Below are 16,851 nucleotides of genomic sequence, written 5' to 3'. Positions count from 1 at the left end.
GAGTGTATCTGTTCTAATACCTAAAACATCACTGGAAAAGCCCAAAGATATCCTCAACACGTGTAGTTGTATTACCCAGCCACTAAAGTTACAAGCAGGAGGACCCTGGTGTTAGATATGCCTCCCCAGGGTCCTACTCACCTTGCCCTGAGGAACAGTGTGGCCTGAATATTCCCCACTCGGCCCCACCCCTCACTACTTCCTGCCCAGCACCAGGCTCTAATACGAGCCGTAGCTCTGCGCTGTGCTGTAATCCAGCAACGTTTTGACAGCTGTTACCATGTAGGAAGTGGGTGCCACTAGAGCACAGACTAACAAAAATCGAGTACATGCCTCAAAAAGCAAAAATCGAATACATGCCTCAAATACACCCACCCCCCTTCTTTCTCTCTCTCGTTCTCATCCTTCTGCTCTGCTGAGGCACACAATAGGATAGGCGATAGGCCCAAGATGGTCAAAGCTTAGTGAAGAAAGCTATGAGATAATGTTAACTGAAAACCCTTGAACTGCTGAAAACGGCATAAAATTGTTAAATGCTTACATCCCATCACGCCCGCCCCCATCCCACTAGAGGATAGTGTACTTATTATAGTTTGTAGATGTTTTACTGAGGACTGTTGATTGTGGTTTAGTTGATTCCTCTGTAATTAAATGTAGTGTTGAGACCTAGGAGGTGCATGGCTGCTTAGCTGCTACTAAGTGTTGATTGTGGTTTAGTTGATTCCTCTGTAATTAAATGTAGTGTTGAGACCTAGGAGGTGCATGGCCGCTTAGCTGCTACTAAGTGTGCTACTGCTACTGCTGTCYAGACTGGCCAGTGACAGACTTTTAACAATTACCTGAGAGATGCAGAGTTTTACCAGTAGTACACAGCAGTACATATGACTTCAGACCGTTCCTCAGAATGCCTCAACCGTACATTTTTGCCCAAGGACGATCTCAGGATGAAACAGGGAGTGAGTTCCCTGCCCTGTAAAAACACCTTAGCTCATACAGGTCTGTGAATTTAGATTTTTTTTCTTCGTCTTTTTTAGCTCTTTGGGAAAAAGTTAGTTCCTGTCTGGAAAGTGTGATAGGAGGGGTCTGTGCTAGGCAGTAACTGCCTTAGCTCGCTCACTTCCTGCACCCTGCCCAATAACGTCCCCTGTTTACAACTGTTTTTGATTGTTGTTAAGTATCTGTCAAGGTTCCCACTTGTCCTTCATGCCTGGAAAAACATGTGAGCTCAGCATCTCTCAAAACAGGAGCAAAATAAAATGCACCAGGTGGAGGAAAAATACTTGCGCATCTGGTTGTGACTCGTGTTAAGGTATCTGCTGTGAAGACAAGGATTCCTTTGTTTAAGCTCAAATGCTGGCGTGTTATGTGATAGAATTGGAATCTTTCTGTCAGTTAGCTGTCTGAGCAAACTGGTAAATACTCCGCAATTTGAAGCTACTAGCAACCTATATCACTCATGGCACCTGACACCATGGTAATGAGGATCAACAGTTAGTAAACACATACGACTAATGATGGGGGTTTGTTTTTGCCTTTACTCGTCGTATGTTGAGAGACAAAGGTCCAAGGCAAGTCAACAGACAATTTACTTTAAAGATGTTTAGCAATGTTCTTTTAGCTGTGTTCAACACAGTTAGTCTCGACAGTAAGGGCTCTATTGAATCCGCATCACGGATGTTCAGCTTTACATCATGATTGAAATTGAAAGGTAATGTTCCCGACATAGCTGAGGCTGCATTCATGGTAAACGCTGCCTACGTCGGCTCAATCGAAAATTGCCTTCAAATTTCTAGCGCGGAATCTGTAACACTTCAGCTTCACAGATTGAATACAGCCTTAAGTGTTTCCACTTGTAACTGCTCTGCCACTAGTCAGGAGGTCTGCTAGCACTTTCTTTCCAACCGTGAGGAGAACCCTAGCAGACGTTGTCTGAGGCAAGATGAGATGGATAATGATCATAACTGGCTCAGGAGGTTTTCAACCGCTGTTCACAATCATAAAAATGTCAACTTCACATGACAAAGCCAATTGCTCAAAATCCCATCCTCTTTCACATCCTCGCTCCCACTCCTACCCAAATCCAGCAGAATAATTCATTATAGAACATAAATTTTATAATATTCAGATGGGCCTAAGTCAACATTTTCCTTCAGGAAAACTATAATCATAATAAATAAACAAATAAATCTATAAATAATAGTGGAGCATGTGTTTCTTTCATTGGCATACATACTTGGGGAGTGAGGAAAGCCCTGGAGATCCCATAGCGGGGTTTCTAGGGGGATGGGATAAACATAGAGCTGTGTAGAAGCCTGTGCGTTTGGCAGGGCTGATGTGCTCGCGATTGCACAGGGGGAATTGGTGCACTTGCCAGGAGAGGTGCAGGGTTAGCAGCATTTTATTCTGAGAGGAAGTTCCTTCTATTACTCCGTTATTCATCCCATTCTCTGAGGGGTTGGATGCCCTAAATGCTGTAGCAGAGACGAGCACCAATAAAACAGTTTGATCCCCATGGATATCCAACCAGGAAAGTAGTGCATATTATTTGTCAGAGCTGAAGGATATGTGGGATACACACTTCCTATTGACTTCATCACTCAAGAGTTGTGCAGTGCCTTCTTCAGAGGATGTGAATGTACCACCAGCATAGAGGTATCTGGGATATGTATTGAAAAACAAGGACTATAACAAATGTTTGCTATCACGAAAGGGAAAACTCCCTTCACCGGACCTAACATATGTTGTTTGCATCAGGGAAACATGAAATATTGACTACTTGGAGATGCTGTGCTTTCTCACAAAATTCCCAGGTACTGTACAGTACATTCAGCTGTACTGTACTGAATGTACTGAGCAGCTCACAGATCATTGCACCTGTACATAGCCCATCTGTAAATAGCCCATCCAACTACCTCATCCCCATACTGTATTTATTTATTTATTTTGTTCCTTTGCACCCCAGTATCTCCACTTGCACATTCATCTTCTACACATCTATCACTCCAGTGTTTAATTGCTATATCGTAATTACCTCGCCACTATGGCCTATTTTATTGCCTTACCTCCCTTATCTTACCTCATTTGCACACACTGTATATATACTTCTTTTTTTCTACTGTATTATTGACTGTATGTTTGTTTATTCCATGTGTAACACTGTGTTGTTGTATGTGTCGAACTGCTTTGCTTTATCTTGGCCAGGTCGCAGTTGTAAATGAGAACTTGTTCTCAACTAGCCTACCTGGTTAAATAAAGGTTAAAGAAAAAATTAAATAAAAAGATTCAATGACATGACAGGCCTGGATGAATTAGGTASATAAGGGTGTGGTAAGGTTCAACATGGTAAACATTAACACTGTATAACACAATTTACTGCAAACATCTAGTCAAAATAAAATACAAAAACATTGGTGAAATTCTATACCCACTTTAGCATGTAGACAATTAGTGAACATAGAATCGTGGATCTGCTCTCTACGTACATGATCATTGACTATGGGATATCAGGTTGTGTCTATATCGGGGTGTCTGCCTGCAGCCTGTTGGTCAGCCTGATGAAACAGGGGGTTCTGTGCGATGGGGATGGGGATGGGGATGGTGAGATCCTGCTAACGTTTGTCCAGTAAAGATTCCCCAGCTGTCCCAAGGATTAGGCTGTGTGCTTATGTGATTAGGCCACATGGCACCGTGGCTAGACCAGGCGCCTCTGGCCCACCCGGGGAATGTGTGATGGGACATGGGATGGCTTGTACCCAGTAGTGATGTTTAGAGTTGTAGTGACATGTTTTGGAGATTTAGAGATATCTGTCTATTATTTTGAATGCCAGAAATTGAACAGAAGTATTTAATACACTGAGTACAAAACATTAAGAACACCTCAACATGCGTCGAATACAACAGGTGTAGACCTTACAGTGAAATGCTTACCCACCACCCCTTAACCAACAATGCAGTTTCAAGAAAAATAAGTGTTATGTAAAAAAATAGATAAGTAAAAAAGAACCTTCCTAATACTGAGTTGCTGTCACTCATTGCAAAGATACACAAGGACCTTCAGCGTTCTCTGTTACTGGGGGAGGGGTCTATTAGCTAATCACACCCATTTTGGTGTGTCATACATTTGAGGATTCCATTCATAATTTGGTTTGTCTAAAATCCAAAGTGTCACTTGGTGTTAGTCAATTGAAATGAAGGGAAATAACAATTGTGAGCAACATTTTTAATCATATKWCTTTGGCAAATTATTTATAAAGGATTGATGACCTTAGATTTAAGCATTTGTGGCTTCCATTTCAGAAAATCCTTATTTACCAAAAATGTGTAATTGGTGTTACCGTCATTAATGTTACCATATGGCACAATGTCATCATAATGGTAAAAATGATTTAAAGTAATTAAAATACCATATTCGTTTATTTAGAATGGGAAGAAGTACCTAAATACATTTAAATAAAATACATCTAGAAAAATGGGGTACATTTTTTTCAAAATCAAATGTGACCGTAATTCAATCACCCAGATGAATGTGTTGATTCTAATATAGTCCAAACGACCATAAATGAGAAGTCACCTTTGCATACAATTAAACATCTAATACATGTTCTCACTGAAGAGTAATTATTGTGAAGTTATTGATTTCTACAAAAATAACAACCGACAAAGGTCCTGATGGGAAGCATGGGAAAGTTCTAAAACATGTTAACGGGAAGAACTCCAGCTTTCCCCCTGTATCCTCTTACCGAAATGTGTTAATGTTGGCTGAGAGCTCAATTTTGACTGACATGTGGAATGACAAACAGTGTGACAGCATGGTGCGTGCTGTGAGCGCCGCATCCCTCCAGCTCAGAGCCCTGCACAGCTGCACACGGTGGAGGAAGTCCACACACACTACCAGACACTATGGCACAGAGTCAACAGAAACGCTGACCTCATGGGTCATAACCAGCGTTAGCTAAAGTAAGGTAGTGAAAGCATTTGAGTAGCCCGTAAAATCATATATTCTAACACAAATATTCTCTGCTCAACCTGTGAATGTGCAGTGCCGCTAACTTTTACTTGSTCTCTCTCTCTCCCTCTGACTCTCTCGTTCTCTCTCTCTCTTTCTCTTTCTCTCTTCCTCCCTCTCTTTCTCTCACTCTCGCTATCTTTCTCACTCTCTTGATGACAAAATATTTCTGGTGGTCTATCAACAGTATTAACCGATATTAAACAGTTTTACTGTATAAGGAAAACCGTTTTAGAGCTGCAGCAGAACAGACATTTACTGTTGGGGGTGAGAGGCTGTGGGCAGACACCCTCTGTCTCACCAGCTGTGCAATTCAAACAGTCTATTTAGCTACCTACATTTATAGAGTGTCTCATGGAGCACTGTCACATTTGTACTCATTCGAGTCAACGTCAAAGTCCATGATGCCAATTCAAGCACTTTCAATTTACTGAATAAAACTGTGTCTATTAATCTTCAACCAACAATGTTATAGTTAATTATGTTGTTGTGCAAATAAGGGTCCGTCCCCGTGAGTTTATTTTTCTTTCCCGAGTATTTTAACACCTTAAGACATGCCAATAGTGAATGGCATAATGAAACGTGGTAGATGTGTGACTGAGTTTGAGGAATGCACTGAGCCCTACAGCCCTCCAGCCCTAGCTACTGTTGTAATCCCAACCACAAATGCTAGATAGCTTGCCTTAGTGTGAATTCCCACCCTGGCTGTTTTTTTCAGCCAGGCCCGTGTTTGCCAACCAAATTGAATCCCAGTGGATAGGGGGGTCTTGTTTAACCGAGAGGCACTTAAAGATCTGTCACAAAGAGCTCAACAAGAGTGGCTTGCTGGATTTCAATGGGAGTCTCTCATAAAGAAGGGGGAACTATTCTAGAAGAAGAAAAAACATGGAGAGGGGGGCGGATCTCCATTTTGTGTGAATTTGGTCATTTGTTGACTGAGGTCGGCCCCTTAAGATTAGTGGGGCGAAATGTGTTAATCCATTGATTTTGCAGGAGTTAACACACTGGCCCGGGTCCAAGTGAGACTTAAGTCACAATGAAGAGTGGAGGACAGATATTGAGAGGAGATGGTGGGAAAGTTGAAATGCTGCTTTTCTTTGAGAAAAAGAGGGAATTTGAAGATCAATCTGAAGAGGAAATTAGAACGATGGCCTGCGGTAGGTTTGTTTCACTCTAAAACCAACTCCATGGATACTCTTCCTCATCTCCTCCACCTGATCAATGGAATTTAGTTGAAAATCATTGTTAGCGATTTAGTTAACGTACATCTTTATTGTTACACGTTTACGTGGATAAGAAGTGTATATATAAGATATGTCAGGGTTTGTGTGCAGAGATGTAGCGGAGTCAAGCGCAGGACACAAGTGTTGAGCAAAACAACGGCGTTTACTCAAAATACAAGCAAAAATTCCTCATAGGGAATATAACCAACACCAACAACAACCACTAACGAAACAAACAATCACGCACAGAACAGAAATGTATGCCAGAGGGTTAAATAGGGAACATGATAGGGGAATTGAAACCAGGTGTGTGTAATACAGACAAAACAAAACGAAACTGAAAAATGGATCGGTGGTGACTAGAAAGCCGGTGACGTCGACCGCCGAACACCACCCGAACAAGGAGAAGGGCCGACTTCGGCGGAAGTCGTTACAATATGAAGGGTAAGGTATCAGACAAGGCTGTCAGATGTCTGTAATCAAGGTTATCCTAACTATGTTGAACTAGACCAGGTATTCCCAAACTGGGGTACGCGCAATGCCATCGGTGGTACGCCAAATAAAAATGTGATTCACATTAAAAAAWATATATATACACGACCATTCCAAAGTTTTGGGTCACTTAGAAATGTCCTTGTTTTTGAAAGAATATCAAATTTGTCGTCCATTAAAATAACATCAAATTAATCAGAAATACAGTGTAGACATTGTTAATGTTGTAAATGACTATTGTAGCTGGAAACGGCAGATTTTTTAATGAAATATCTACATAGGCGTACAGAGGCCCATTATCAGTAACCATCACTCCTGTGTTCCAATGGCACATTGTGTTAGCTAATCCAAGTTATGCATTTTAAAAGGCTAATTGATCATTAGAAAACCCTTTTGCAATTATGTTAGCACAACTGAAAACTGTTGTTCTGATTAAAGAAGCAATAAAACTGGCCTTATTTAGACTAGTTGAGTATCTGGAGCATCAGCATTTGTGGGTTCGATTAAATGGCCAGAAACAAAGAACATTCTTTTGAAACCCGTCAGTTTATTCTTGTTCTGAGAAATGACAGCTATTCCATGCGAGAAAATGCCAAGAAACTGAAGATCTCGTACAATGCTGTGTCCTACTCCCTTCACGGGAACAGCGTAAACTGGCTCTAACCAGAATAGAAAGAGGAGTGGGAGGCCCAGGTGCACAACTGAGCAAGAGGACAAGTACATTCGTGTCTAGTTTGAGAAACAGGCGCCTCACAAGTCCTCAACTGGCAGCCTCATTGAATAGTACCCGCAAAACACCAGTCTCAACGTCAACAGTTAAGCGGCAACTCCGGGATGCTGGCCTTCTAGGCAGAGTTGCAATGAAAAAGCCATATCTCAGACTGGCCAATGAAAATAAAAGATAAGGATGGGTAAAAGAACACAGACACTGGACAGAGGAAGATTGGAAAAAAGTGTTATGGAAAGACTAATCTAAGTTTGAAGTGTTGAGGAGCGGTAGAGATACTCTTAATGATCGGCTATGAAAAGCCAACTGACATTTACTCCTGAGGTGCTGACTTGCTACACCCTCGATAACTACTGTGATTATTATTATTTGACCATGCTGGTCATTTATGAACATTTGAACATCTTGGCCATGTTCTGTTATAATCTCCACCCGGCACAGCCAGAAGAGGACTGGCCACCCCTCATAGCCTGGTTCTTCTCTAGGTTTCTTCCTAGGTTTTGGCCTTTCTAGGGAGTTTTTCCTAGCCACCGTGCTTCTACACCTGCATTGCTTGCTGTTTGGGGTTTTAGGCTGGGTTTCTGTACAGCACTTCGAGATATTAGCTGATGTACGAAGGGCTATATAAAATACACTTGATTTGATTTGATTTGAGATGTAGAAAAAAATGAAAAGATACTGGAGGGGTGCTTGACGCCATCTGTCAAGCATGGTGGAGGCAAGGTGATGGTCTGGGGAAGCTTTGGTGGTGGTAAAGTGGGATACGTGTATAGGGTAAAAGGGATCTTGAAGAAAGAAGGATATCACTCCATTTTGCAACGCCATGCCATACCCTGTGGACGGCACTTAATTGGAGCCAATTTCCCCCTACAACAGGACAATGACCCAAAAGCACAGCTCCAAACTATGCAAGAACTATTTAGGGAAGAATCAGTCTGCTGGTATTCTGTCTATAATGGCGTGGCCGGCATAGGCACTGGATCTCAACCCTATTGAGCTGTTGTGGGAGCAGCTTGACCGTATGGTACCCATCAATTGCCCATAAGCCAATCCAACTTGTGGGAGGTGCTTCAGGAAGCATGGGGTGAAATCTCTTCAGATTACCTCAACAAATTGACAACTAGAATGCCAAAGGTCTGCAAGGCTGTACTTGCTGCAAATGGAGGATTCTTTGACAAAGGACACAATTACTATTTCAATTAAAAATAATTATTTATAACCTTGTCAACGTCTTGACTATATTTCTTATTAATTTTGGAAGTCATTTCATGCATGTTTTCTTGGAAAACAAGGACATTTCTAAGTGACCCCAAACTTTTGAACGGTAGTGTATATATTCTTTTTTTTCTTCACATTTTCAAACAGTCCATTTATATTTTCCAGCGGGSCTATACATTTGTGTGAGTTTTTTTTCTCACCTGAGTATCCTCGTTTCACTGCCAGAAATAAAATTAAACCATCTAGTGTTCGGCGAAATTACAACACAATGTCAAATACAGGTAACCTAGTAAAATAACTAACATCCAATCACATTAACCGTTGTAGCTAAACGTAGCTGCTGCTCATGTTGGTATCTGTACTGATGGTGCAAAAGCCATGACAGGGAGACATAGTGAAGTGGTAACGCGCGTGCAAGCAGTTTCTCCCGACGCGACTTGGGTACACTGCAGCATCCACGAGAGGCTCTTGCTGCCAAGGGAATGCCTGACAGCGTGAAAGACGTTTTGGACACTACAATGAAAATGGTTAACTTTATTAAGCGAGGCCCCTGAAATCTCGTGTATTTTCTGCACTATACAATGATGTGGGCAGCGACCATGTACATTTTTTTTATTGAGAGACGAGCTTAAAGTTTTCTTTACTAACCATCATTTTCACTTGTCTGACCGCTTGCATGATAATGAGTTTTGCACACGACTGGCCTATCTGGGTGGTGTTTTTTTCTCGCCTGAAGGATCTGAATCTAGGATTACTGGGACTCTCCGCAACTATATTCAATGTGCGGGACAAAACTGAGGCTATGATTAAGAAGTTGGAGCTCTTCTCTGTCTGCATTAACAAGGACAACACACAGGTCTTTCCATCATTGTATGATTTTGTGTGTGCAAATTAACTCAAGTTTACGGACAATGTCAAATGTGATATAGGGAAACACCTGAGTGAGTTGGGTGCGCAATTACTTTCCCGAAACGGATGACACAAACAACTGGATTCGTTATCCCTTTCACGCCCTTCCTGCAGTCCACTTACCGATATCTGAACAAGAGAGCCTCATCGAAATTGCAACAAGCGGTTCTGTGAAAATTTTATCAGAAGCCACTGCCAGATTTCTGGATTGGGCTGTGTTCAGAGTATCCTGCCTTGGCAAATCGTGCTGTGAAGACACTGATGCCCTTTGCAAGTTATGTTCATCCTTTCAAGCACAACCTTCTCATTAACCTGTGTTGAGTTATTCACAATTTTCGATGAACAAATAAGGTTTTATATGTAAGATGGTTAAATAAAGAGCAAAATGATGTATTATTATTATTATATTATTATTTGTGCCCTGGTCCTATAAGAGCTCTTTGTCACTTCCCACAAGCCGGGTTGTGACAAAAACTCACACTCATTCTTAATATCTTATGTTTAATAAATGTATCGCATAGTGTGTGTGTGGCAGGCTTACAATGATGGCAAAAAACAACATTTGAGAGTGCGCTGACCCAGGTGCTAGAGGGGGCACGCAGCTGGAGGTTGAATGTTTGAAGGGGTACGGGACTATAAAACGTTCGGCAACCACTGGACTAGACGAATTGTCAAAAAGACAAATTGACAAAAGACAAAAGACAAAAATGAAGCAATCAAACATTGCCATCTATTACAAATATTTATTGTCAAAACATACTACCCCAAAATATTTTCCATAGCGATGCTAAACATTCAAACATTGTCATCATTTGTATCAAACACAAACATAATGACAGATAATTTCATTTGGAGAGAATGTTGGGAACAAGGGGTGCATTGTCAAACACATTGACCCGTAGACGGATTGGGAGATTCTTGCAACGTGTTAAAACAGGAGAGCAAACATATACATAGCAGACGAGGACAAAGATACATTCCTTGTGTCAGTGGTTCTCGTTTTCCTTCACAATGTTTTCAATTACGTTAGCAGACCTGTTGAGAGAGACAGGCGAGATTACCATTAAAAATACTCACAAGCCTGACAGCTATTTATGGTTTTGCTGCAGTCACACAGGAATGGTCCTCCACCTTGACTTATTGAATTATGGAAACTCTGTTGACAGGTTGAGCAACTGTCTGTCTCGCTGTGTGTTCCTATGTATTCACTTTACTCATCACTATTCCACAGCTGTCAGTGCTTTCTCTCTCTGTGCTCTCCATTTCTCAGGCTGTAACTATTTGGGACCGGGACCGGGGGAGTTAGCTGGGTGCACCTTGCATTCTCTGATCACAATGACAGCGGGTCATGATTTGGGTAAGCTCCCCACAACACTAGTAAAATTATCTGGCTGACGAATGAGATCTTGTGGAGCCGTTTTGTCAATTTTTTTTGTTTGGAATGAAGTGTTCAAATCAAATCAAATTGTATTAGTCACATGCGCCGAATACAACAGGTGTAGACCTTACAGTGAAAGGCTTACTTACGAGCCCCTAACCAAAAGTGCAGTTTCAAAAAATATGGATAAGAATAAGATATAAAATTAACAAGTAATTAAAGAGGAGCAGTAAGACATAAAATAACAATATATACAGGGGGTGCCAGTACAGAGTCAATGTGTGGGGGCACTGGTTAGGTGAGGTAGTATGGACATGTAGGTAGAGTTAACTAAAGGGACTATGCATAGATGACAYSAGYGYGTGGCAGTGGTGTGGAGYGGGGGGGGGGGGGGGCAATGCGAATAGTCTGGGTAGCCATTTGACTAGATGTTCAGGAGTCTTATGGCTTGMGGGTAGAAGCTGTTTAGAAGCCTCTTGGACCTGCTTGCCATGTGGTAGCACAGAAAACAGTCTATGACTAGGGTGCCTGGAGTTGTTGACAATTTTTAGGGCCTTCCTCTGACACCGCCTGGTATAGAGGTCCTGGATGGCAGGAACCTTGGCCCCGGTGATGTACTGGGCCGTTCGCACTACCCTCTGTAGTGCCTTGCGGTCGGAGGCTGAGCAGTTGCCATACCAGGCAGTGATGCAACCAGTCAGGATGCTCTCGATGGTGCAGCTGTAGAACCTTTTGAGGATCTGAGGACCCATGCCAAATCTTTTCAGTCTCCTGAGGGGGAATAGGTTGTGTTGTGCCCTCTTCACGACTGTCATGGTGTGCTTGGACCATGTTAGTTTGTTGGTGATGTGGACACCAAGGAACTTGAAGCTCTCAACCTGCTCCACTACAGCCCCGTCGATTAAAATGGGGGCGTGCCCGGTCCTCAATTTTCCTGTAGTCCACAATCATCTCCTTTGTCTTGATCATGTTGAGGGAGAGATTGATGTCCTGGCACCACACGGCCAGGTCTCTGACCTTCTCCCTATAGTCTGTCTCGTTGTTGTCGGTGATCAGGCCTACCACTGTTGTGTCATTGGCAAATGTAATGATGGTGTTGGAGTCGTGCCTGGCCGTGCAATCATGAGTGAACAGGGAGTACAGGAGGTGGCTGAGCACGCACCCCTGAGGGCCCCCTGTGTTGAGGATCAGCGTGGTGGATGTGTTGTTACCTACTATTACCACCTAGGGGCGGCCCATTAGAAGTCCAGGATCCAGTTGCAGAGGGAGGAGTTTAGTCCCAGGGTCCTGAGCCTATTGATGAGCTTTGAGGGCACTATGGTGTTGAACGCTGAGCTGTTGTCAATGAATAGCATTCTCACATAGGTGTTCCTTTTGTCCAGGTGGGAAAGGGCAGTGTGGAGTGCAATAGAGACTGCATCATCTGTGGATTTGTTGCAAATTGGAGTGGGTCTAGGGTTCTGGGATGATGGTATTGATGTGAGCCAAGACCAGCCTTTCAAAGCACTTCATAGCAGGTTACCTTAGTGTTCTTGGGCACAGGCACTATGGTGGTCTGCTTAAAACATGTTGGTATTACAGACTCGGACAGGAAGAGGTTGAAAATGTCAGTGAAGACACGCTCGCAGTACACGTCCTGGTAATCCGTCTGGCCCTGCGGCCTTGTGAATGTTGACCCGTCTAAAGGTCTTACTCACATCGGCTGCGGAGAGCGTGATCAAACAGTCTTCTGGTACAGCTGGTGCGCTCATGAATGTTTCAGTGTTATTTGCCTCGAAGCGAGCATAGAAGTAGTTTAGCTCGTCCGGTAGGCTTGTGTCACTGGGCAGCTCTCGGCTGTGTTTCCCTTTGTAGTCTGTAATGGTTTGCAGGCCCTGCCACATCCGATGAGTGTCAGAGCCGGTGTATTACGACTCGATCTTAGTCCTGTATTGACGCTTTGCCTGTTTGATGGTTCGTCGGAGGGCATAGCGGGATTTCTTATAAGCTTCCGGGTTAGAGTCCCGCTCCTTGAAAGTGGCAGCTCTGGCGTTTAGCTCAGTGAGGATGCTGCCTGTAATCCATGGCTTCTGGTTGGGGTAACGTACGTACGGTCACTGTGAGGACAACTTCATCGATGCACTTATTGATGAAGCCAATGACAGATGTGGTGTACTCCTCAATGCCATTGGAGGAATCCAGGAACATTTTCCAGTCTGTGCTAGCAAAGCAGTCCTATAGCTTAGCATCTGCTTCATCTGACCACTTTTTTATTGATCACTCACTGGTGCTTCCTGCTCCAATTTTTACTTGTAAGCAGGAATCAGGAGGATGGAATTATGGTCAGATTTGCCAAATAGAGGGTGAGGGAGAGCTTTGTATGCATCTCTATGTGTGGAGTATAGGTGGTCCTGAGTTCTTTTCCCTCTGGTTGCACATTTAACATGCTGATAGAAATTTGGTAAAACTGATTTAAGTTTCCCTGCATTAAAGTCCCCGGCTACTAGGAGCGCCGCCTCTGGGTGAGCGTTTTCTTGTTTGCTTATGGCGGAATTCAATGCTATCTTAGTGCCAGTCTCTGACTGTGGTGGTATGTAAGCTACAAAGAATATAGATGAAAACTCTCTAGGTAGGTAGTGTGGTCTGCAGCTTATCATGAGAAACTCGACATCAGGCGAGAAATAGCTCGAGACTTCCTTAGATATCGTGCACCAGCTGTTGTTTACAAAAGTACATAGACCCCCACCTCTTGTCGCCACTGTTCTATCCTACCGGTACATCGTATAACCAGCCAGCTGTAAATTGATATTGTCGTCGTTCAGCCACGACTCCGTAAAGCATGAGATGTTACAGTTTTGATGATGCCTCAATGTAACAAACACTGTTGGAGGACTGGTTTTTAAAAGGCATCTAGGACTACATAATTAATTCTGAATCTATGCACTCTATGAACCCTGAATACAATAAGCCGATACTTTTGTGTGAGGACAGATGCTGGAGACGAGAAGCAAGTACAGGGAGTGAACATTTCATGAAACACGGACAGTAACAGAATACAGACAGCGTCTAGACAGGCGTAAACAAAACGACAATAATGCTGACACGGGGAACACAACTGAGGAACAAACAGATATAGAGGGGGTAATCAACGACGTGAAGGAGTCCAGGTGGGTCAAATGAGCGCATATACGTGTAATGATGGTGACAGGTGTGCGTAATGAAGGGTTAGCCTGGCAGGCATGACACTTTTGAATATCTACTATAAATATTCAAAATAGGGTTTCATTATTTACCTGTTAACCTCTCTAGGGTCGTCAACAGCCAGTCAAACTGCAGGGCGCCAAATTCAAAACAACAGAAATCCCATAATTCAAATTCCTCAAACATACAAGTATTTTACACCATTTTAAACCTACACTTGTTGTAAATCCAGCCAAAGTGTCCGATTTCAAAAAGGTTTTACGACGAAAGCACACCAAACGATTATGTTAGGTATGAGCCAAGTCACAGAAAAAGACAGCCATTTTTCCAGCTAAAGAAAGCAGTAACAAAAAGCAGAAATAGAGATAAAATTAATCACTAACCTTTGATAATCTTCATCAGATGACACTCATAGGACTTCATGTTACACAATACATGTATTTTTTGTTCGGTAAAGTTAATATTTATATCCGAAGATCTGAGGTTAGGCAAGACGCTACTGTATCACTTGGCAAAAAGCCTGAGAAAATGCAGAGCGCCAAATTAAAATGAATTACTATGAAAATTACTATAAAATCAAACTTTCATTAAATCACACATGAAAGATACCAAATTAAAGCTACACTGGTTGTGAATCCAGCCAACATGTCAGAATTCAAATAGGCTTTTCAGCGAAAGCATACAATGCTATTATCTGAGCATAGCACCATAGTAAACAAAAGAGAGAAAACATTTCAACCCTGCAGGCGCGACACAAAACGCAGAAATAAAAAATATAATCAATTCCTTACCTTTGACGAGCTTCTGTTGTTGGCACTCCAATATGTCCCATAAACATCACAAATGGTCCTTTTGTTTGATTAATTCCGTCGATATATATCCAAAATGTCCATTTATTTGGCGCGTTTGATCCAGAAAAACACCGGTTCCAACTTGCTCAAACGTGACGACAAAATATCTCAAAGGTTACCTGTAAACTTTGCCAAAAAATGTCAAACTACTTTTGTAATACAACTTTAGGTATTTTTTTACGTTAATAATCGATACAATTGAAGACGGGATGATATGTGTTCAATACAGGATTAAAACGATATGTAGCATGCCTTCTGTTTGATTGAAGCGCATGTCCAGGACACCTGGAGTGCCTCGACTTCAAGATGGCCGTATTTCTTCATTACACAAAGGAATAACCTCAACCTATTTCTCAGGACTGTTGACATCTAGTGGAAGCCGTAGGAACTGCAAGCAATTCGCTTAGAAATCTGGTTTCCCAATGAAAATACATTGAAAAGACAGTGACCTCAAAAAAAGAAAAATCTGAATGGTTTGTCCTCGGGGTTTCGCCTGCTAAATAAGTTCTGCAATACTCACAGACATGATTCAAACAGTTTTAGAAACTTCAGCGTGTTTTCTATCCAGATCTACTAATACTATGCATATCTTATCTCCTGGGGATGAGTAACTGGCAGTTGAATTTGGGTATGCTTTTCATCCAAACGTGAAAATGCTGCCCCCTACCCTAGAGAAGTTAACAGGTTAAATTGGTGTTAGTTGAAAAATTCTGCCTTAAAAAAGCTCTGAAATCCAAGATGTTTCAAGTGTGATGTATGGGTGTATTTTAGAGGGGGGATTTCAAAAATGTTGTACGACATTTCCACTGGCTAAGACACTAAGCACACAGAGAGCACATATTTCCTCTAGTCAGGTGTCGACAGTTCACTAGAGTACAACCTGCTGCACAGTAGTGTCACAGAGTTGTTTTGGAGTGCTGCATACTCCAACGATCATGACCTATCTGACTGCTAACAACGTTGTACTGTTACAGCCACCACAAGTGGCTCTCCTAATCTGCAGCTGTTTAAATCGAGTAGATTTTAACCCTCCTGTTGTGTTCGATTCCTGTTAATTAATTCTGTGTTCCCGGTCCAAAATGACCGCCCCATTATAGCTGATTATAAATCCATAATAATACATATATTATAATTATAATAATAATAATAATATTGTGTTAGATCTTTTTATCAACTTAAGTTCTTGTGAACATTACACATTTTGAACTTCTATTTGCTATTTATGGCCTGTAGGCCTCATTGACCTGAGCTCATATTATTATTATTTTGACTATAAATAATACTCAGATGAAACATATTGTGCTATTTATCACAGACTACTCTGTGTCAAAGTTTAACAAGGACATTTGTTTTGAAACCATTTCAAATGTTTAAATAGTGGCAGGATTTTATGTAATCAACACGGGATATGGCGTATCTCGTTGGCCCTGGGGTCATCCTGATAACATTTTCAGCCGACAGCCGATCTCTCCTCTCAGGTGGGGATGAAGACCAGGACAAATTCCCATTCTTTGACCGGAATGTAAGAACAACCTCAGCGGGGTCCTCTTCCTCATCACTGGATTGTTCCACATTGGTTGTCTCTTGGTCTGGATCATATTCTGTGTTGTCTTCAACTTCTGGCACTTCCTCATCTTAACTGTCAGCTTCCTCTCTCTCTTCCTCTCTCCTCCTCACCAGTGTCATGATCAAAGATATGATCAAGAGCCTCACATACAGTATATCGTTTGGTCATTGTGCTGCCACAGAATGAATTGTGAGCAAGGCCTCAAAAAAACTTTATATACCAGAGCTGTGTGAAAAGTTCAAAATATATTATTTAAACAATGTTGCGATTGTTTGTGAGAATGCCAACAGGTGTGGTTCCA

Source organism: Salvelinus sp. IW2-2015, linkage group LG19 (genome assembly GCF_002910315.2).
Source record: "Salvelinus sp. IW2-2015 linkage group LG19, ASM291031v2, whole genome shotgun sequence".
Taxonomy (NCBI): domain Eukaryota; kingdom Metazoa; phylum Chordata; class Actinopteri; order Salmoniformes; family Salmonidae; genus Salvelinus; species Salvelinus sp. IW2-2015.
This window is presented reverse-complemented; position numbering follows the sequence as displayed.